A 21,874-nucleotide genomic window follows, 5' to 3' on the forward strand; every position below is an offset into this window, starting at 1 on the left:
TGGCACAAGAAATTCTCCCACCTCAACCTCCCAAGTAGATGGAACTATGGCATATGCCACCATGCCCAGCTAATTTTTGGTATTTTTTGTAGAAATGGGGTTTCATTATATTGATCAGGCTTGTCTTGAGCTCCTGAGCTCAAGCCTGCCCACCTCAGCCTCCCAAAGTCCTGGGATCACAAGTGTGAGCCACTGTACCTGGCCAGCCTCACACATTTTTAAACCTCACAGTACATCATTAAGTTTTTTCTTTTTGTTTTAAGAAATTGTTTATCTTTTAAAGAGATTTTAAAAGTAAGCTTTTAATATGTATCCATATATTTTCCATTTCCAGTACTTCTTATTCCTTTGTGCAGACTCAGATTCTCCTTCTGTCTGAGGACTGCCTTTGACATTTCATATGACATTTGTCCACTGTGGATGATGTTTTTCAGTCTTCGGATGTATAAAAAAGTCTGTTTCACCCGCATTTTTAAAAGATGCGTTTCTCGGGGTTAGAATTCTAACACTTTTTAAAAACCTCTCGCGACTTTAAAGAGGTGGCATGGTCTCCTACTGGCATCGTTTCCAACCAGAAATCCGTCCTCATCCTTTTCTTCATCGTTCCTTTGTATGTGAAGTTCTCCCTCCCTCTGGCTGGTTCTTAGAAATTTCTCTTTAACACAAGTTTTGAGCAGTTTGATTATAATGTGACTTGGTGTTGTTTTCTTAATATTTCTTGTGCTTGGGGTTTATTGAGATTCTTGGATTTGTGGGTTTACCTTGTTCAAATCCTTGTTTTACAACTTAAAGTGCTCCAATATGTGTGCAATTAAGATCCCTTCAACTTTGAGGACCTTAATTACAGACATATTAGGGTACTTTATGCCTTCCCGTAGCTGACTGATAGTCTGTTCATTTACAGGTACTTTTTCTGTGTGTTTTATTTTGTGCAGTCTCTGTTGCCATTGCTGTGCCTTCAAGTTCCCTCATCTTTTCTCCTTCAGTTCTGACCTGCAGGTGTCCCGTCCAGTGCACTCTTCACCTCGTTTTCGTCTCTAGAGTTTAATTTGGGTTCTTTTTGAATCTTCAATGTGTCCCCTCCCAATATCCACTCTTTGCTTTACCATTTTGAACATAAAAATATAGTTATAATAATTGTTTTTATGTCCTTTTCTACTAAATCTACCTTCTTTGCCATTTCTAGATCTGTTTCTATGGATTAATTTATATCCTCATTTTGGGTTACATTTTTTTAATGCATGCCTACTAATTCTGGATTGGATGCCAGACACTATGGGTTTACTTTGTCAAATAACTGGCATTTCTGTCTTCCAAAAAATATTCCTGAGCTTGTTCTGGAATGCAATTAAGTTACATGGAAACACTTGGTTTCTCCCATGGCTCCCTCTGAACTTCCCAGCAAGGTCAGAACAGTTTTCAGCCCAGCAGGAGGCTGTGCCCCTACTGAGGCAAAGTCTGTCAAGTGCTCCACTCCTCGTCACAGGGGCCATGAGATCTTCGCTCCGACTGGTGGGAGCAGCCAGCATTCCTGGCTTTGCAGGAGCTCCAGAGGTCATGCCTTCTTCTCTTTTCTGACGGTCTTTCCCTGGCCTTGCGCGTTTGCCTCTCACACCTGTGCCGATCCATACACACCCAGATCCCGGAGCAGGACCTTCGTGGACTTTTGGAATCTGTAAGTACAGCTCCTTTCTCTCTGGACTGTGTCCCGTGATTTCTGGCCATCCTTGCCTTGCAGGCTCTCAGCTTTGTTTCCTCAGCTGCAGGAAACTGTGGTTCTGCCTGGATTATTTCCCCATGCTGCATCCTGGAAACTCTCTCCCGGTCATGAGCTCTGGCAGCTCTAGGTCTCAACCTGTGTGCTTCACGTACTCAGGGAGCACCGCACCACGCCGCCAAAGACCAGGGGCTGAAACCTTTTGTTTCACGTATTTGCGTATTTTTAGCTGTTTCACGGGGGAGAGCGGGTCTAGGTTCCACTGCTCCACGCGTGCCGCAGTGCGTGTTTTCAGAACCAGACTTCTGAAAAACTTCCCGGAGACCGTTGTAAACATTAAGCAGTCACTTCCGATGCATGTGTGGTGAATGTGTGTGGTACCGTGTCAGTGTGATGTGCACGTGTGGTGAGTGTTGTGTGTGTATCATTTTCCACAAAAATGGCTTTTGGTTCAGGCCTGAGCTCTCTGACTGACAATGGTCTTAAAATTAAGAGGAGAGCCTGTGGAGTCAGTGTGCATTCCTGGGAGTCTTACCCTTTGCTGTAAAGGTTCCCACCCTCACTTCTTATTCCTTTTTTTTTTTTTTTTTTGAGATGTAGTCTCACTCTGGAGACTACATCTGGAGTGCAGTGGCATGATCTTAGCTCACTGCAACCTCTGCCTCCCGGGTTCAAGAGATTCTCCTATCTCAGCCTCCCAAATAGCTGGGACTACAGGTGCACACCACCACGACTGGCTAATTTTTGTATTTTTAGTAGAGACAGGGTTTCACCATGTTGGCCAGGCTGGTCTCGAACTCTGGGCCTCAGGTGATCCGCCCGCCTCGGCCTCCCAATTTGCTGGGATGAAAGGTGTGAACCATCATGCCTGGCCTCACCCTCACTTCTCATACAGGGTTCAGCACTTGTAGCTGGAACCCACTAGGCCAGCAGTGGGAACACTGGGGGACGCTCCAGGCTCTGGACCTGCCATGTATAATCCTGGTTCAAAAGAAGGACAAACACGACACTATTCTAACTCGACAGAAACTGACTGATGCTAAGCGAAAAGCATGGCAAGCTATGACCGCAGAATACCCAGAGATTTACTTTACACTTTGGCAAGTGTTTTTGGCGCGCCTTTCACGGCCATTACTGATTCCTGTTTTACTTTCGTCACGGTTGTCTGAAGGCATTCGCCCCGAGCTGTGTGTTGTTCAGACCGCTTGTTTCTCTCGTCTTCTCACTAAGACTCGGTGACATTTGCTCTCTCCAAGTGCACGCCAGCAGAAAATACTGTGGTCCACACAGCGGGGAAGTGGATTAGGCTCAGTGGCTTATTCTTGCTCCTTCCTTTCTTCCCTTGCACCACGGGTGGCTGAGAAGCAGCTATGTTTCGAAGGGCAGGGAAGGACCACAGAAGTGGTAAGCACTGCAGCTGAGGCTGAGCCACACTGTGAGCATCCCCTCCACCAGCCATGAGAGCGCCACGGCGGCGTGGCTGCCACAGCGCCTCTTTATCAGGGAGGAAGCGGGATCAGAGAGGTCAGCTCACAGGACGGCGCCGATTCTCGGTGACACGGGCGCCCCTCAGCACCAAGCTTGTGTGCTGCTTTCCTTGTTTCTCTGTTTGGCCTCAGCCCGGCGTTGGGTTCGTCCTCCTTGTTGGCACTTGGCCACCACTGTCACCGTAAGGCCCCTCACTTTTGTCATGCCTCTTCTCGGTCCCTCGAATCCTCATTCTCAGCTCCAACTTCCGCTCCCCTCCCCCGCCATGAACAGCTGTCCCTGCTGGCCTGGTCTCTTCCCTGCTGTTCTGGAGGAGTGTGTGTCATTTCGTTTGGACTTTGATTTCACTTCCAACTGGGGTGCTAGCGCTATGTCCCATTCCCACATGGCGTCTCCAAGACCACCCTTGCTGTGGGGCGGTTTAGCTACTATGGGTGCTATGGTGGGCACCCGGTGTGCTCTGCCTGACCCTCCCCAGGTGATGGACACAAGCCGTGGTCACTTCCTAGTGTGTGCCCTGTGTGGCTGTGGGAGGGGTCCTTGGGGGCTGGAGCCTGGAGAGGACTTGCCCGGCCCTGGCATCCCCACCTCTCAGGGCTGGGCCGAAGGCTGCACAGTTTGTGCTCCACGAGCCACCCTAGGACTCCCCTGTGCCCACGTCTGGCCACACCTGGCACGAGCCAGTTTCTATATTCTGGGAGCGGGAGGTGTAAAGCCCTGCATCCCAGAGATCAAGCTGCATTTCCAGCGTTCAGGCCCTGTGGGCGGCCTGTTCACACATGGTCCTCTGCCTGGGGCTGTGGCCTGTTGCCTGAGGTTCAGCTGTGCCTGCTGCCCACGCAGAGGGCTGTCTGCCCCATCATCACCAGAACTGGACGTTACAGTGAAAATAAATCTACATGTCACACCTGGGGCCATTTTGGCAGCAAACTCCATGTCTGGCAATTTCCTTAAAAATGCCGTGTGTGCGAGGGAGTGACGCGCGTTTGAGTGATTAGTTCTTCACCGCTGCTGCTGAGGAACACGAAAGCTCTGGGATCCACGTGTGCCGATGAAGAGCCACCTCCAAGAGGTGAGAGAAACGCTTGGCGCGCAGGCGTGGCCCCACGTCAGGAGGTCCATCGGCACGCACCGGCTCCACGTTTGGCGGGACGCTACCTGGACAGAGCTGGAAATCAGAATCTGCAAGTACCTGCAGGGGCCTCCATAAAATAAAGACCGAAAAACAACTGGAAAAAAATAGGTGAATCTCAGCAAATCTTTGTAAGTTGGAGCCTGGGGACACCGCATTCCTGTGGTCTCTGCAGCACCCCAGTCCTGCTGTTGGCCCCATGGGGGGACTCGCCTGCATCCCAGCCGTCCTGAGCATGTGTGTTCATCTCCACCTCGGCACATGGCGACACCTCACCCACCTAAACACACAGGCGCTGGCGACGCCCTGATGGGCCTGGGACCGGAACGCTCACCCTGCCTCCACGTTGCACCGTTCGCACACGGCTGAGGGGCTGGCAGTTCTCTGTGGTGCTTTTTGACTTGAAGATGTTCTTCGGCTGGATGCAAGCGTGTCTACCCGCCTTTTTGTTTGTGATTTCTGCCACTGATATCCCCAAACTTATGTAATTACTGACTTCCACGTGAAAATTCAATTTAACTGAAATTTGTCTTCCTGTGTGCTGAGAAATGTGAACACAGCTCCATCTTGTTCTAAGCAACCAGGCAGCCGTGCTCCGTGCTGCCCGGGGAACAGGCCTGGCCGGACTCAGATGCCCGGCCGCGGAGCTCCTGCAGCAGCTCCCTCCCTCCCCATGCCTGCCCTCACTCAGACCAAAAGCTAACTTCCCACACGTTTAGTTTTGGAGCTGACCTCGTCACGCTGGCCGCATGCACAGAAGCAGCAGCAGCCTCTGCAGCCTGGTCACAGCACCAAGCCTGCTGCATCCCAGGGAGGACCCCCAGGCCTCGCTGGCCAGCACCCCTTCTGTGGCATCACTACCTTCTCGGGTTCTCAGGGGGTCCCACTGCAGTGATAATGTGGCGAACCCTTCCCCCTTCAAAGGTTGGAGGGCTCGCTCAGGATTTCTCAGCAGCCAGAGCTGCAGGCCCACACCCTGGGGCCAGGCTGCAGAGCCAGCACGTCTGAGCCCAGCTGAGGTCCAGCCAGCTGTGGCCCGCCCAGGTTTGGGGGTCTCAGTCTGTTGCCGCAGATGCCGGGCACCGTGCGCTTGTCTGGCTCGGTCTTCGCCAGCCCTGCGCAGTCCAGGAGACCCTTGGTCCTGAAGGGCTTTCAGAGCCCGCCTCCAGTCTCTCACCAGCACACGACGTTTCAACCACCAGGACCAGGTTGGGAGACAGGGCCACAGCTGTCTGAATACAGAGCCACTTGGCACAGGTTGCCTTTGATGGCACAACCCTAAAAATGCCCCCAAATAGATAGCCACACTGTCATGCCCTCCAAGGAATGGAGCTCATGTTCAAACAGGAATGATTCCCATCCTTCAGAGACGTGGGAGGCAAGTGTGGGCATCACACGGACACTCCCCATCACCCTGCCCTGTGCTCAGGTCCGAGTGCTGAGGACACGGCCACCCCCACACCCCACTTTCCCATCCACGGCCACCTGGGCTGCATTGGTGCTGTTAGTTCAGCAGAGGGCTCTGCCTGAGCCAGGACAAGCTCCTCACTACCATCCCCAAGGGTCACCAAAGCCCAGAACAGGGGCCCAGGGAGGCACACTTTCGGAGTGGGGGTGGAGGGTGGAGGCTCCGGAGTATCCCCTCTGCCCAATTCTGGGCAGTGAGTGGCCTTGTTTTGGGGCCCTGCACCCCAGTCCTGGTGACCACACAAACCCTCAGCCCTCGGTCTCTGCTCTGGCCACAAACTGCTCCAGGGCTGCTGCTGGGGCGGCATGCTTCCGTCAGAGCATCATGCCCCAGCAGCCTCAGGCCCACCCGTCTCTGTCAGAGACTACCAGCAAGGTGTGCAGGGCCCAGGGCTCAGGGCCAGGTGGGGGCCACAGGGCGCAGGCCAGCACCTGGTTCACCCAGAGCGAAAGAGAAGCCACAGGAGAATGTGCCAGGGACTCCAAGGTGTCACGAGGCCAAGGTCTGGCTCCACTGATAGGGAAGACCCATCCCCCAGGCGTGCTCTCTGAGCCCCAGTGCACTGGCCTCAGGTTCTCTACCCCACATCCCTCCCTGCTGCCAGGGCTCCAGAAGTCCCAAGGTGCAGCCTCCAGCTCCATTATTCCTGAGTCCTGGGTGGCTCCACGCAGCGGGCACCATCGTACAAGGAGCTGACACATGGGGAGGCGGTGGCTGGTGCCCAGCTCCGGCACCAGGGCAGCGACCAGGCCAGGGCTGGGTCCAGGGAAGGCCATGTTGTGTCCAGAGGCCTCTCGGAGCAGCCAGGTGCCTGAGGCACCATCCCAGGAGACGCATGCAGGCCGGCTGCAGTGCAGGGCCCCCAGGAAGCCCTGGGCATAGGTCTCCCACACACCCTCCACCCGATTCTCTCCATCCAAGATCTCACAGGGGAAGTGGGAGAACATTTAAAATACTTTGGTGCAACAGAAACTCAGATCAGCCACAGAGCCCTGGACACCGTCCTTTTCTGTCACCCCATCTGCCGCAGCTCTGCCCCGTCCCTGGCCCCGCCACCCGCCGCCTGGAGCCACAGCTGCAGACAGGTGCGTCTCTGGCTAGTTTAGTCTGCACGGTGTTTTGAGAAGAATTCAGTTAGTTTTAATTAGCACAAATTTAATCAATTTTAATTAATTTTAACTAGCTAATTCTAAGTCTTTAATTAGTTAAGAAAAACAGGGTTTCACATAAGAATTACAGATTTCAACCTTCTCTTTAAAAGTTGGAAGCATCAAAAACCCAAGGCCACAGCGGGGTGCTGGTGGGGACCCGAGGTGGGGGACGAGCTGCTGATGGTCAGGCCTGGCTCAGTCCACCCTCAGCCGTCACAGGCCCTGCTGCCCCAGGCCGGAGCTTGCAGTCTTGGGTGGGCCTGGTCTTTCTGTCTTTGGCTGAGGTGGAGATGTTGATGTGCCCAGCTTAGGAGTCTTGGGTCTTCCCGGACCGCAGACTGAGAGGACTTCTGCTGGAGTCATCCCCCAGGTGGCTGTAGCCACCCTCTTCCGGGGACCCCGACGGGAGCATCGTTGTGGCCTGAAGGGGCCCCTGCTGGTGGCCGCCTGGATGCTCAGGCCCCTCTTTTCAGCTGTGTGCCCCACCCCAGCTTCTGTTCTTGGCTTTGACCTATGATCTCAGCCTTCAGAGGTGGTCCCGGGTGTGGGGATTCTGCATACAGGAGGAGAGTGGAAGTGCCAGAGTGCTCCCTGGCCCCACTGCCACATGCTCCTCCCATCTGTCCCCCAACAACCCAAGCCAGGACTGATGGGAGGTGGGACGCGAACCCCCGCCTGAGACTGCACCAGCATCCAGCTCCCAGGCTCAGGTGGGGGCTGGGCCACAGTGGCCTGGAATGGCCTTGCCCTGTGTGGCCCTGGGGACGCAGTGGCTGACCACAGCAGGCCGGCCCTCTAGCCTCAGTGGTCCTGTCTGGCTGGAGACCCAGGCGGGTCACCCTCCTCCCTGCCTCACACTGTCTGCGGTCAGCTCTGAGGGCCCCAGGCAAAGCCCAGGTCAGGTCAGGGCCACCCAGAGCTGGGTAGGGAGGTCTTCCTGGAAACCTGATGGGAGCGACTGTCCGTGGCCATTCGGGGCGTGCAGACCTCGGTCCAGGCGCAGCGTCGCGGTGATGTCACTCACGGGCCCCCGGGCACCGCGTGGTGGATCCAGCTTCAAGGTCCGAGACCCTCTCCCGGCACCTCCAGGACCCACATGGCGGCGCGGAAAGCGGTGGGTGCTGACTCGCTGGGCCCCTCGGCTCGCGTGAAACTCTGCATGAGTCACTTTCTGCCAGCGCCCGCCGTCCGCGTGGGGCACACCCTGACCTGGAGGCTTCGGTCCCAGGCCCCGCGCCAGCCTCAGGCGCTGCCCACGCGGGCCGCCACCCTCCATCGTCCCACGGCCGCGCGGGCTTCACAGGCCAGGACGGTGGGTCTGCTGCAGCCCCTGAGCCCCGGACGCCGCCGCGCAAGCCCGCCCCCCCTTTCCCCCTGACCCCCCACAGCCTCCGCCCCCGCCACCGCCCATGTAACCCCCACTCCGCACCGCCCCCGCCCCCCGCCCCGTTCCCACTGCCCCCCCCACCGCCCCGGCTCCCTGCAAACCGCGCCGCCCCCTGTGCCCCCACGCGGCCCCGCCCCGCACCCCGCACCCCCCGCACCCCCCGCCGCGCCGTCCCTGCCCCGCCCCCGGCCCCGCCCCTTGTCCCGCCCCGGCACCGCCCCCGGCACCGCCCCGGCACTGCGAGGCTGCGGGCGCCGCTCGCCCCCTGGTGGCCAGTCCCCGCGCTGCGGTCCCAGCAGCCTGGCGCTGCGGAAACCGAGGCATCCAGGGCGCAGACGGGGCGGCCCCACGCGTGACCCAGAGGCGCTCCTGTAACAGGGCGCGGGTTCTGGAAACATCAACCCAGGAAACGGACCTGAGGTCCTGATGTCTTCGCAGGGGCTGCTTCTGCGGAGACTGCGAGGCCTCGCTACTGAAGCAGCGAACAGGGCCCGCTGCTGGGATTCGGTGAATCTCGACAGTTAAAAGCAAATACAATGGGAAAAACACGGCCCGGCCGGGCGCCGAGGCTCAGCCTGTAATCCCAACACTTTGGGAGGCCAAGGCGGGCGGGCGGGCGGATCACCTGAGGTCGGGAGTTCGCGTCCAGCCTGACCAACATGGAGAAACCCCCGTCTCTACTAAAAACACAAAATTAGCTGGGTGTGGTGGTGGGCGCCTGTAATTCCAGCTAGTCGGGAGACTGAGGCAGGAGAATCGCTTGAACCCAGTAGGCAGAGGATGCAGTGAGCCGAGGTCACACCATTGCACTCCAGCCTGCCTGGGCAACAAAAGCAAAACTCCGTCTCAAAAAAAAGGGGGAATCCAAATACTAAGAGGAAGGTTCACTTGACAACTTGTCATAACAATAATAGTAAAAATGACAGCGCAGCAGCTTCAGTCACCACAGCCAAGCAGAATGTCCCAAATGTGCAACCATGAATGGATGAAAAATCAAATGTGGAGAGGTTCCTAGGGAGTACCGCCAGCCTGGAAGGAAGTTCCCGCCGCCCTGCCCTATGCTCAGCGCGCCTGGCCAGGCACAGAGGACGCCCCCTGTCCGTGCTTCCGCTTAGAGGCCCCACAGCGCCAAACTCCGCCCAGAAAGTGGGATGGAGGTACGGGGGTAGGGGGTGAGTGTGTCCTGGGCAGATGGGGGTGACAGCCGCACAACACTGTGAATGTCCTTAGTGCCATTGATGTGTGCGGGTAAAAATGGTTAACGTGGTACGTTCTATGTCTCTTTTACCACAAAACAAAACAAAACAAAACAAAATAGCAGCAAGGCCTGGGGCTGTGATGGGCTGGGTTGAGCTGCCCCCGCCCCCGGGGCCCTCTGGACTTTATTCTAGGAAACCCTCGTGGGCTGGAGGATGTGGCCTGGAGGATGTCGGTCATGTCCTTGATGCCATGTCCAAGGGTCATGTCCACCATGACCCTCGCACAGATCCTAAAGGTCGGCGGCCCCTCCCCACAGGCCGGTGGGAGGGATGTGCGGGCCACCGCACCTGGCAGGACCAGTAGAGCCTCCAGCGCAGGACCCAGCCCCAGCCCTGATTATAAACAGCACCCACGGCTGCAGAGGCCCCAGCCCTCCCGCCCCAGCCTCCAGCAGGGCCCCGTTCCCATCCTGCCCCAGGCCTGCGCCTAGCCACCTGCTCCCATCCCACCCCAGCCCTGCACCTGGCCACCTGCTCCCATCCCACCCCAGCCCTGCGCCTGGCCACCTGCTTCTGTCCCACCCCAGCCCTGCGCCTGGCCACCTGCTTGCTGGGGTGGGAAGGCACAGGGCTGGGGTGGGATGGGAGCAGACTCTTATTTCTTCTCAGCATTGGTGCTGAGTCCTCCAGGCGAGCGAGATAGTGGAAGCTCACGGTGCTGTGAGCACAGGCACCTTAAACGTGAGGAGTCTGCCCCCTGCGATTTGCCAGGAGGAAGAGCTTCCATTGTGTGAGGTCTTGTGTAAAAGTGAGCACAGGGGGCCCCAGGGAGAGCTGGGGCTGGCGCTGCCATGGGTGTCCTGTTCTGGGCGAGAGGCCGTCCGCTCTGCTGGTGACTGTGGATTTTAGCACACAGCCATTGTGTGTTTTGTGCACTGTCTCCCTATCCGCACAAATGCAGGGACAGGGTGGAAGGGCCGGCCAGCCCACAGACCACGAAACCGTGTCAGGTAGGACTAGTGGCCCTGTATTAGGGGTCCAGGACCACACCCAGGGCCTGGCTGAGACCTCCGCACTCCACTGGGACCTGCCTCTCTCTGCTGAGACCCGCCCCACTCTGCTGGGCCCGGCCTCTCCCTGCTGGGGCTGGGGCTGACCCGGGTGCCCTGTTCTGGTTGAGAGGCCGTCTGCTCTGCAGGTGACTTTGGATTATAGCACGCACTTGTCCTTCCTCCACGTGGTCCCGACACCTGGGCCTGGGCAGGAACAGGGCGTCTCTGTACCCTCGAGAGCTGCCAGTCCTGGACTGGCTGAGGCTGCAGGTGGGTGTGGTTCTCCCCATCGGCTCTCCCTAGGGCTCTCCCTGGGGCTCCCTGACCAAATAGCCACCAGTGTGCACACTGCCGGCTGGTGGCACAGCCTGTGGGCCTCCCTGGAGCAGACAGGAGGGGAGTTCTGCTCTTCTCCTGGGGGCTCGTGAGAGCTGGACCAGCCTGATCGCCGCTGCTCAGGCAGGGAGGGATGTCCTGAGGTCAGGAGGCTGCTGCCCTGGGTGGACACAGACGCGGCCCCAGCAGCCCAGCCTCTCCCTTGGCGCGTGGCAGGTCTCTCTGGTCCAGGGGTGCCCAGGCCCGCTCCCTGGGGTCATCACTGTCACCTCTTGGGGATACTGTCAGTCCCCCCACACAGCCAGCCTCATGGAGCGGCGAGGACCGTGGGTCAGGCACTTGGGGCAGACACCTTTTGTAGAGAAGCAAACTCCACCGCTGCTCTGAGGGACGCACCTGACGTGCAGGAAGCCGAGGGTCTCCGGCCAGCGTGGCAGCAGAACATGCAGGGAATGGGTCCATCTCCACACTGCCCTGAAGCGTGGATGTAAAGCAGACATTGTGAACACACAGGAGGCACGAACCGCAGTCACGGAGGGGACCTTGGCTCTGGCAGACTTGACAGGTACCCCAGAAAATGCATGAATGAGGCTATAAGGCCGAAATCCCAATGTCTGCAATTTATTTAGATTTTATTTTTCATGTGAAACACATCGTGCATAGAGAAGATGCATTTTTTTTCGAAAGCCCAGGAGCAAGTTTAAAACGTAACCCAAAACCAAGCCACACGTTGAAGCTCAAAACAATTTCACAAATGAAAAGCTGCTCAGGCCACATTCTTTGACCTTAACTTTATAAAACGACATATTAACGAAACCAACAAACACAACAACATCTGGCCACTGGAAACGTTTTAATCATCCCTCAAATGAGTCCTGAGTCTAAAAGGAAATCAGGCAAAAATCATGTCCTAGGTAGAGGCTGACGGCAAGCGTGGGGACGCGCCCACAGGCCTGGTCAAAGCCGCCGCCGAGAGGAATGAATTACTAAATGATTTATCACGCCTACTTTTATTTATCAAATCAAAGGAACACAGCAGTGAACTCAGAAACTAGAACAGAAAAGGAACAACAAAACCAACCGGGGAATGAAAAACTAATGAGAAAAGCAGAAATAATTGCTTGGAAAGCAACTGAAACTTGACTTTTTAGATCCAAAAGGTAGTTCCTTAAAAGAAAATAACAGGAACAGAGAGTGCGCTGGCCAATGTAACCAAGAAATAAAATGAACGTCGGGTGCTGGGACCCAGAAAGGGTGCCCAACGCAGGTGCAGCTGGGACTGTGGAGACCAGGAGAGGAGAGGGAGAAACATGAGGGGAAGGTGGGAGAGGCAACAGGTGCGGGGGAAGGAGAATGGGGGAGGGCTGGGGGAGGCAGGATGCGGGAGGGAAGGGGCGGGAAAGGCAGTGGAAGGGGGAGGAAGGCAGAGGAGGGGGCGGAGGTGGTGGGGGGGAAGGAAGGGAGGTTGGGGGGAAAGCAGAGGAGGAGAGGCGACTCCAGACTGCATGCCCCTGCACCACTGCGTGTGGATATTGAGAGGGAATGCCAATCATCCACATGCATACGGAAACATTCAGAAGAAGAGACGAAACCTGTGTGCAGCAACACCACAGAAGCTGGGCGTGCAGGCCCAGCTTCTGAGCAGCCTCCCAGCCTCTGAGCAGCCTCCCAGCAGGTGCTGTACCCTGTGCCCCTGAACCCTGAAGCCCCAGGCAGATGGAGCACCGGCTGTGGCCTCCCCTTGGCTGGGAGACCTGATCTCCGTCCTGCCCAAACCTGCCTGTTTATTTCACTAATCCCGCTCCGGATCTAAATAAGACAGTGTAGTCAAGGAAATTCCAGCTAGAAGAGCCAGCCTTTACACCTGGAACCGTTCATGTGTGGACGGGGCGGCAGGTGCCCACGGGAAGAAGAGTGCAGAAGATCCTGTCTCCATGGGTCTGGCATGCGGGGGCCTGAGGCGTCTGTGGGGGTGCCAGAGAAAACCACCAGCTGCCACCTGGGGACAGTCTCATGTGACCCTGGGGGGAGCAGAGGGCTTCAGGGTGTGGGAGGCGCCTCCCCAGGAGGGAAACACTCCAAACCATGGAGGCAACCAGGGCGGTGCATGGCGTGTGTCAGAGACCAGGAGGAGCTGCTCACCTGGGCCGGGTAGGCAGGGGCAGGATGCACAGGAGCCCGGGAGGGCCTGGAGAGGGGTGGGTGCACCCCACGCTGACCCCCACTGTCCTGTTTCTGCCAATTCTGCAACATCTGTATGCCCCAGCCTGGGGCTGTGAAGAGACAGCTCACAAGATGCCAGAGAGTTTGGGGCTCTGCAGTCTGGGAGGGCTGCCCCTGGGGCTGAGAAGGGGCAGAGATTAGGGGTCTCTGTGGGGACAAGATGTGAAGGAGGTCACATGGAGACCTATGTGGCCTGAACACACTAAACCTGCACCTCACCTGCAACCAAGAGCCAGAGTGTGTACCCAGCTGTCCTCCTCCTCACCATCCACTCCCCCACCTGTCCCCTCCTCACCACTCACCACCTGTTCCCCTGCTTCTCCCCCACCACCTGTCCCCCTCCCCATCGCCCATCACCTGTCCCTCTCACAACCACCCACCACCTGTCCCCCTGCTCCTCCCCCACCTGTCCTCTGCCCCTTCCCCCACCTGTCCCCTCCCCCCCACTCACCCACTGTTTCCCTGCTTCTCCCCCACCACTTGTCCTCTGCCCCTCACCACCCACCACCTGTCCCCCTCCTCACCACCCACCACCCACCACTTATCCCCCGCCCCTCCCCCACCACATCACTGCCCTTTTCTCCCGAGGCTGAGGCTGTTCCGGGTTCTCCCTTGTGACCAGCTGGGGCCTCGATTGTCTCCCAAGAGAGACGTAGGGCTTGGAGCATTCGACCTGCTTCCAGGCCTTTCACCCACTTCCAGCAGTGCAGGCTTTTAAAAATCGATTTTATTGAGGTGCAATTCACATGCCATAAATTACTTTTAATGCACCCATTAGAAGTATTTGTTAAACATGTCTGACAAATGACCACAACCATTAACCTCTACACCCATCAGACACAGAACAATTCCACTGACCCGGAGCCTCCAGCACGGGCACCTGCTCTCCTGCCTCCCCCACAGATGGACTTACTCAGGCTGAACTCTGGCCCCCGGCACAAGGGTGCTGAGACTCACTCAGTTGTTCTTTCCTTTTAGTCTGAGTAGTCCCTGTTATGTGGAAATGCTATGTGTTTATCCTTCATCCCATAATGGATATTTGGGTTGTTGCCAGTTTTTAGCAGTTACATGAGAACAGGGTACAACCCCTGTGCATGGGCTTTTGTGGGCTCATGCATTCATATCTCGTCAGCAGATGCCCAAGAGTGGAGCTGTGGCTCATACAGCAGACACATGCTAAACTCCACGGGAAACTGCCCCTCTGTTTTCCAAAGTGTTTTTGACTTTTCACATCCCCATGTATTGCTCTACAGCCTTGCCAACACTTAGTATTGTCAGCTTCTTAAATTTTAGCGTTTATAGTGGGAGTGGTTTGGTACCTCAGGCCTTGATGACAAAGGAATATGATATTTATCATATTACGTGTGTTTTCACATCTTCTTAGTTGTTTGTATATCTTTCTTAAGTATTCAAATCTTTTGCACATATATATTTATTTATTTATTTATTTTTATTTTGAGACAGCGTCTTACTCTGCCACCCAGGTTTGAGCACCATGGCACAATCTCAGCTCACTGCAACCTCCACCTCCCAGGTTCAAGTAATTCTCCTGCCTCAGCCTCCTGAGTAGCTGGGACTACAGGCACCCGCCACCACACCAAGCTAATTTTTGTATTTTTAGTACTGATGGGGTTTCACCATGTTGGCCAGGCTGGTCCTGAACTCCTGACCTCAAGTGATCCACCTGCCTCAGCCTCCCAAAGTGCTGGGATTATAGGTGTGAGTCACGGTGCCCAGCCTCTTTTGTGTACTTTAAGAAGTGGGCTGATATCTTCTTATTACTCAGTTGTAAGAGTCACTTAGGTGTCTGGATTCAAGTCCTGTATCAGGTACAAGGAATATGAATATTTCCTCCCAGCTGTTGCCTGACGTTTTTTTTACTTCCTGTGTCACTGGACACAGGTCACAAGTTTGACAGTGTTACCTTTTCATTTGGGTCTATCAGCCATCTTAAATTAGTGTTTGTGAAAGGGACGTGATAAAGTCTGATGTTCATCTTTCCCTGTGGATATCCAGCTGTTCTTGAACTATGTGATCCAGAGACCACCCTTTCTCAACTGGATTCAGTGGATGCCCTTGCTGGAAATCTGTTGTCTGTGTGGGTGCTTCTGTGCTGAACTCCACTTGCTTCCCTTGGTCTCCACATCTCCGAGCTCCCAACATCACTCTTAGTCACAGTTGTTTTGGCTATTATAAATCTTTTACTTTCCATCTCATTTTTTTTTTTCAGAGTCTCACTCTGTCACCCAGGCTGGAGTGCAGTGGCAGGATCTCGGCTCGCTGCAACCTCCGCTTCCGAAGTTCAGGCGATTCTCCTGCCTCAGCCTCCTGAGTAACTGGGACCACAGGCTCGTACCACTACGCCCAGCTAATTTTTGTGTTTTTAGTAGAGATGGGGTTTTACCATGTTGGCCAGGCTGGTCTCAATCTCTTGACCTCGTGATCTGCCCATCTCGGCTTCCCAAAGTGCTGGGATTACAGGCGTAAGCCACCGCACCCGGCCTTCCTTCTTGATTTTGAATCAACATCTCAATTTCTAAAAAATAAGCCTGTGAGATTTTGATTGGATTGCACTGAATCTATGGATCAATTTGGGGAGAATTTTCACCTTAATAATGAGCCTTCCAATTGTCCAGGAAAAGAGTCAAACTATGTAAAATATAAGAAGAGATTTACGCTGAGCCAAATATGAGTGACTGGTGGCCCTTGGCACAGCCCTCAGAAGATCCTGAGAACATGTGCCCAAGGGGACCGGGGCCCAGCCTGGTTTCATGCATTTAAGAAACACAACACATCCATCGCATACATGTAAGATATACACTGGCTTAGTCTGGAAAGGTGGGATAACCTGGCAGGGCTGGCTTCCAGGTTATAGGTAAAGTTAAAATTTTCCTGATTGGCAATTGGTTGAAAGGGTTATTATCAATAGAAAGGAATGTCTGGTTAAAATAAGGCGTTGTGGAGATCAAAGGTTCATCAGCAGCTGCCTCCGGGTTGCAGCCTTCAGGGACTAGATGGTAAATGTTTCTTATCATACTTAAGTTCTGCCTTGAGGTTGAAAGCTAGTTAGCTTTCCCTGAGTTCCAAAAGGGGATCGGGGATCATGAGGCGTGTCCATCCCTCCCTTCCCCTCGTGGCCTGAACCAGTTTTTCAGGTTAACTTTGAAACATATTTGTGCTGGGAATACTCTGGACCCCTCTGTGGTGACTGAGCACCCCAAGCTCCTGGAAGAATTGGCAAAACCCAAGCTACCTGAAATAACAAGAAATTGTTGTTGATTTTTAACCTGTAAATTATCTTAGAAGTTGGTTTCCCCGAAATGAGTTATGTGCTTTCTGATGCTTGTTACTTACTGTATTGATTATACGTGAGAAAATGAAGGATAATGTGAAATGCTGAGCTGTGACTTGTGACTTTCGCTCTGCTGACCTGTTCTGGTAGAAACAGGAACTCTGTGAAAGGGACTAACCACCCAGCTTGACTGCCGGAGAGGGATGACAGCGTGTAATAGACGGACGGGTAATGGAGAGGCTCATTACCCGGATTCCTTTCCCAGGAAAGGCATATTGATTAGGGCCCTGGAAAGGGGATGCCACCCTTATGGAGAGCCTATAAACGGACGCATGAGGGGCATCTGTCTCTGTGGTGGAGATAGGATGTAAAAGTCTTTCTTCTCCCACCGCTCCTTCAGGCTTGCCTGGAGGCCCCCTCCTCTTGCAATGTTTGTGGTCAAGCTGGTTGTCCTGCGTCAGCTCCTGTTCCCCAATATGTTCCTCTATATTATGTTCTTGCTGATAATCCTAAATTGATGTTTAACCTACAATCTTACTAAGGTATACAGTTTCTTTGCTGACACACAGAAAGTTACCTTTACATTGTTCTGCTTTTATAATACCATGTTGGGATTTTTGTGCACCAGTTTTTGCAAATGTATTCTTTTTGAATAATTATACTGAAACTTTGCATAACCTCGCTTCCCCTCCCCTATTGAAAGAGCACAATAAACACTGAGGTTTTCAGGGGAATGTCAGACGTCCACAGGGCAGCTTTATGTGGTGTCTCCCCTGGGCCCAGCTTTAAGGAAAACTTTTCCTGTCTCTCTTTTTCACCAGCCACTCAATCACTTTGAAAGATCTTAAACCCACGTTGATATATTGGGAGCTGGTCTCGCCGATACGCTTGCCCACAGAAGTACTCTGTTCAGAGGGCTGGGGCTTAGAATTTTATTTTTGGTTTGCACAATCCATAAACAAGGTATGTCTCCTCCATTTGTTTAGCTACCCATTAATTTCTCTCAGCAATGTTTTGCAGCTTTCAGTATAGAGAACTTGCACATTTTTTGTTAAATGAATTCTCAGGTATTTTCTGATTTTCAGTGGCATTGTAAATGCTGTTTTTCAAATTTTGTCTTCCAATTATTTTTGTATATAGACTTGGTATCTCATGACCTTGCTAAATTCCCTAATTATGTCTAGTATTTTTGATAAACCTGTTAGGATTTTCTGCGCTGACGACCATGTCATCTGTGAATAGAGACTCTGCCCTTCCTTCCCACCACTGTGTCTACCTTTTCTTCACCTGGTCTCTCACCACTGAGGGCAGCACCCCGTAGAGGTTTCTCAATCAGCTGCTTGCAACCAAGATCCACGCCGGCGCTTGTGGGCTCAAGGCAAACCTCCTCCAACCCCAGGACGTTCCTGTAGCCAGCCGTCACTCCGCCTGTGGGCACGAGGGTTGGTGATCACCTCCAAGTTCTGGAAATGAGGACCAGGCAGGCGAGGGTTCCAATTCCACTGTGCACTGGCCAGATTCCCACTGGTTAATGTTTTTTGAACACTCTCTTGTTAGATGACATGATTCTAAACAACCGCCTTGTAATTTCAAAGAGGTTCAAGCCTCCTCCTTTCCCTGGTAAGATGGGCTATTTAAGCATGATTTTGTGAAAGTCTGGCTGCAGGGAGACGTGAGGGGATCGGGACCCAGTGTTCTGCTGCTGGGCCTGCTGGGGCCGCTGTCCGGTGCCCCAGTGGGGCTGGGGATTCCACTCCACTCCCAGAGGACCAGGTGGGACACACTTCCAGGGAAGGGGTGGGGCAGGCACAGGTCCGGGTTAGCCCCACTACTGGCAGGCTGTGAGGGTCTCACCCAGGACAGGGCAGCACTTCTTCCTCTCAGCTTTGCTTCTCTGCTCAGCTGCCACAGGGCTCCAGCTTCACAGAGAAGGCGTGGAGGATGGTGGCCAGCTCACCCTCCAAGAGGATGGGGGTGGCAGCTGTGGCCTGGGCCATGGCTGGCGGTGGGAGGCCCGGCGGAGGGGCATCCACATCAGTCCCCCTCCTCCAGACCTTTCGGCCCCTAGGCCCTTGTGGTGGGCCACTCCTGGCCACTGGCAGTGTTTGGAGGTCAGCTGGGGGAAATGGGAGGCAAAGGCCAACGGGAAGGGGTGGAGAGAGAGACAGCTGCAGCAGAGACCCACTGGCCAGCAAGTGAGGCAAGGCATTTACCAGGGTGGACTGCACCTCTACCAAGTTGGTCCAGACAGCAAAAGCACCTGCCATTCAGCAAGGGAAGGCTGGGGGACACAGATGTGCCTTGGTCAGGTGGTGCCGCCTGGAAGCATGGCAGGAAAACTGTGGCTGAGAGGCAGTGTGCAGGGCGGGGCATGCCGGCCCACTCCCATCTTCCTGCACATGGGGTGCCGTGTGTATGTGAGCATGTGTGTGTCTCTATATGTGTGTCTCTGTACCTGTGCATATGTCCTCCTGGTGTCTGTACGTGTGTGTGGCAGGAGAGCTGTTTTTGTGTTGCTGTAAAGAATAAAGAGATTGGGTATTATAAAGAAAAGAGGTTTAATTGGCTCACGGTCCTGCAAGCTGTACAGGAAACATGGTGCCAGCATCTGCTCCTGGTGAGGCGTCAGGATGCTTCCACTCATGGTGGAAGGCGATGGGGAGCCAACATCACAGAGTAAGAGTGGGAGGAAGGAAGGGAAGGCGGAGGTCCGAGACTCAAACAACCAGCTCTCAAGTGAACTAACTGAACAAGAACTCACTCATCACCAAGGGGATGGTGCTAAGCCCATTCATGAGGGACCTGCCCTCATGATCCAACCCCTCCCAACAGGCCCCGCAGTCCAACATGAGATTTGGAGGGGACAAAGAATTCAAACCATATCATTGTGTGTGCGTGCATCTGTGTGCATCTCTGTACATGTGTCTGTGTACATGTCTTTGCACATCTGCATGGATCTGTGTCTGCACGTGTGCATTCGTCATGTGCACCTGTGTGTGTGTGCATCTTTGTGCATCTCTGCATGTGTGCCTGTGTCCGCATGGATCTGTGTGTCTGTGTGCATCTGTACGTGTGTCTGCACGTGTGTGCATTTATCCATGTGCACCTGTGTGTGTGCGTATCTGTGCATCTCTGCACGTGTGTGCATGTGTCTGTGTGCACATCAGTGTGAATCTGAGTGGACCTGTGTGTGTGCATCTGTATGTGTCTGTGTGCATGTATGTGGAACTGTGTGTCTATGTGCATGTGTGTGGACCTGTGTGTCTGTGTGCACATCTGTGTGCATCTGCGTGGACCTGTGTGTGTGTGCATCTGTATGTGTCAGTGTGCATGTATGTGGACCTGTGTGTCTGTGTGCATCTACATGGACCTGTGTGTCTATGTGCACGTGTGTGGACCTGTGTGTCTGTGTGCATCTGTGTGCACGTCTGTGTGCATCTGCGTGCACCTGTGTGTGTGTGCATCTGTATGTGTCAGTGTGCATGTATGTGGACCTGTGTGTCTGTGTGCATGTGTGTGGACCTGTGTGTCTGTGAGCATCTGTGTGCACATCTGTGTGCATCTGTGTGGACCTGTGTGTGTGTGCATCTGTATGTGTCAGTGTGCATGTATGTGGACCTATGTGTCTGTGTGCATCTACATGGACCTGTGTGTCTGTGTGCACGTGTGTGGAACTGTGTGTCTGTGTGCATCTGTGTGCACGTCTGTGTGCATCTGCGTGGACCTGTGTGTCTGTGTACATGTGTATCCATGCGTTAGCGTTTGGTCCAAGCCTTGCTTCCAGAGCCACAGCAGCCACACAGCACCAGCTGAGGGAAGAGGCTGTGTGAATGCCACTGCCTTCCTGATGCTGACAGGGGACCTTAACCACAGGGACAGCACTGTGTTTCTCTAGCCAAGGCAGAGGACACTGGCAGGCTGGTCTCAGGTGGCAGTGGGTGGGTAAGGTCCTCATTCTCTGGCCGAGATTTATCTGCGGGTGCTCAGGCTCTGCTGGTGGGTGTGGGCCCAGGAGCTGGGGCTGGGGCACTGCTGTGGGGTGGGCTGCAGAACGCACCTGATGCCCTCCAGGAGGGGACGGGGTCTCTGTGGCCTGTAGGCCCCAGAAATCACTGTGGGCATATATGGCTGGAGCCTACAGGCTGGAGGGCCGAGATCCGCGCTGCTGGGCCCCTGCTGACCCCTCCAGTCCAGGGCTTCACCCACCGACCAGCTCTCCCCACCCCTGATGCTCAGGCACGTAACTATCTGACAGATGATGGAACGCAGAACTGGGACTGCGGGCGGCTTGAGAGGCCCCAACCACAGGGTTCCTTCCCAGATGCCAGGGTCATTCCCAAGCCACCTGCTTTTGTAAGTCTCTGTTTTGGGTGGAGCCCTCCCAAACCCCATGCCCTGGTGTCCCCAGGCCTCATGGAGGTTTCTGTAAGGTCTTCGGGAGTCTCCGGCTCTTCCCTCAGAGCAGCTGCCTCCAGATTACAACTGCCAGGTGCTGCTGGTGGCCAGGCCTCACCTCCCCACCCGCACCAGCTCCTACAGGAAACTGGGGCCCTCGTGTAGCTGGGACTCGCGGTACCCCTGCCTCGAAGGGGACCAGAGGGCAGCTTAGGCAGGCCCCTCTCGCAGGCAGGGGCGGATTCACTGGGCTCCACTTGGCTGGAGAGACAGGTGAGGGACTGGTCTCTGCGGGGTCCCCTTGGGGCTGTGGCTCCCTGCCTTCCTGTCTCCAGGTAGGAAGGGGGTGGGAGCCATCCTTCTGTGGGAAGCCGGCTGGGAGCCCTGCTGCTGTTCATCCCTGCTTCCCCTCAGCTTCCTGGCCTGTTTTGTGCGTGGAGCCGTCTCCTCTCTGCCTGGAGGGGAGGAAGGGCCCCTCCTCCTTGGCAATGACCCTCCTCTCTTCCAGCAGGGCCAGGCTCTGCCCACCGGTGGAAAAGGGCAGTACTGGAGAGAGAGCTGGGGGGCTCCCACGAAGCAGGGGTCCCTCCAGGCAAGACGCCCCGTCCTGCAGTGCTCCCTTAAATTCTGCAAGCTGCCCCAGATCCCCGCTTTTGAACCAACTTAAAATCCTTTTTAAGTTCCTTAGAAATTTGTTCGTGTGGCTTACTACATACAGGACTCCCAAAATCGGGCCAGGCTGGGGCCTTGGGCAGGGAGCCATTTAGTCCTGTGCCGGCTTCCGGGGGTCCTGGGCAGGGGCTGGTGGGCAGGAGAGACAGGTCTCGGACTGCGTACATCTGTGCCGTCTACACTGGGGAAGGGGTGCATTCGAGGGGCTGCTGCCGGAGGCCCACCACTCACCATGTACCCGTGGCCTTGGGCTGTGGATCCAATGGTGGCCACCCCTTTCTGTTCTGTGCTGCTGACTTCCAAGCACCTCCTTGGCCGTGGGGCGCCCCACAGCCCTCGGCTTTGCCTCCCTCCCCATAGCC

At 55.0% G+C, this 21,874-nt stretch overlaps 1 protein-coding gene and 1 long non-coding RNA gene across 2 annotated transcripts in view; one reads left to right on the forward strand and one right to left on the reverse strand.

Annotated features, from left to right (window-relative positions):
* Positions 1 to 1,417: 1,417 nt before the first annotated feature.
* SLC19A1 (solute carrier family 19 member 1) overlaps positions 1,418 to 21,874 on the forward strand; it is a 45,875-nt gene continuing 25,418 nt past the window's right edge. Inside the window, exon 1 of the mRNA XM_032276712.1 lies at positions 1,418 to 1,675. The gene's annotated coding sequence lies outside the window, so the exon portion shown is untranslated. The remainder of the gene's footprint in view (positions 1,676 to 21,874) is intronic.
* Positions 6,837 to 8,295, reverse strand: LOC116550733. Its single transcript, XR_004268557.1, has 2 exons — positions 7,944 to 8,295; positions 6,837 to 7,509 (listed from the first exon to the last, which is right to left on the reverse strand). It is a non-coding gene; the product is annotated as an uncharacterized LOC116550733 (long non-coding RNA).

This window comes from Sapajus apella, unplaced genomic scaffold, assembly GCF_009761245.1.
Source record: "Sapajus apella isolate SASKATOON/1434 unplaced genomic scaffold, GSC_monkey_1.0 scaffold8, whole genome shotgun sequence".
Taxonomy (NCBI): domain Eukaryota; kingdom Metazoa; phylum Chordata; class Mammalia; order Primates; family Cebidae; genus Sapajus; species Sapajus apella.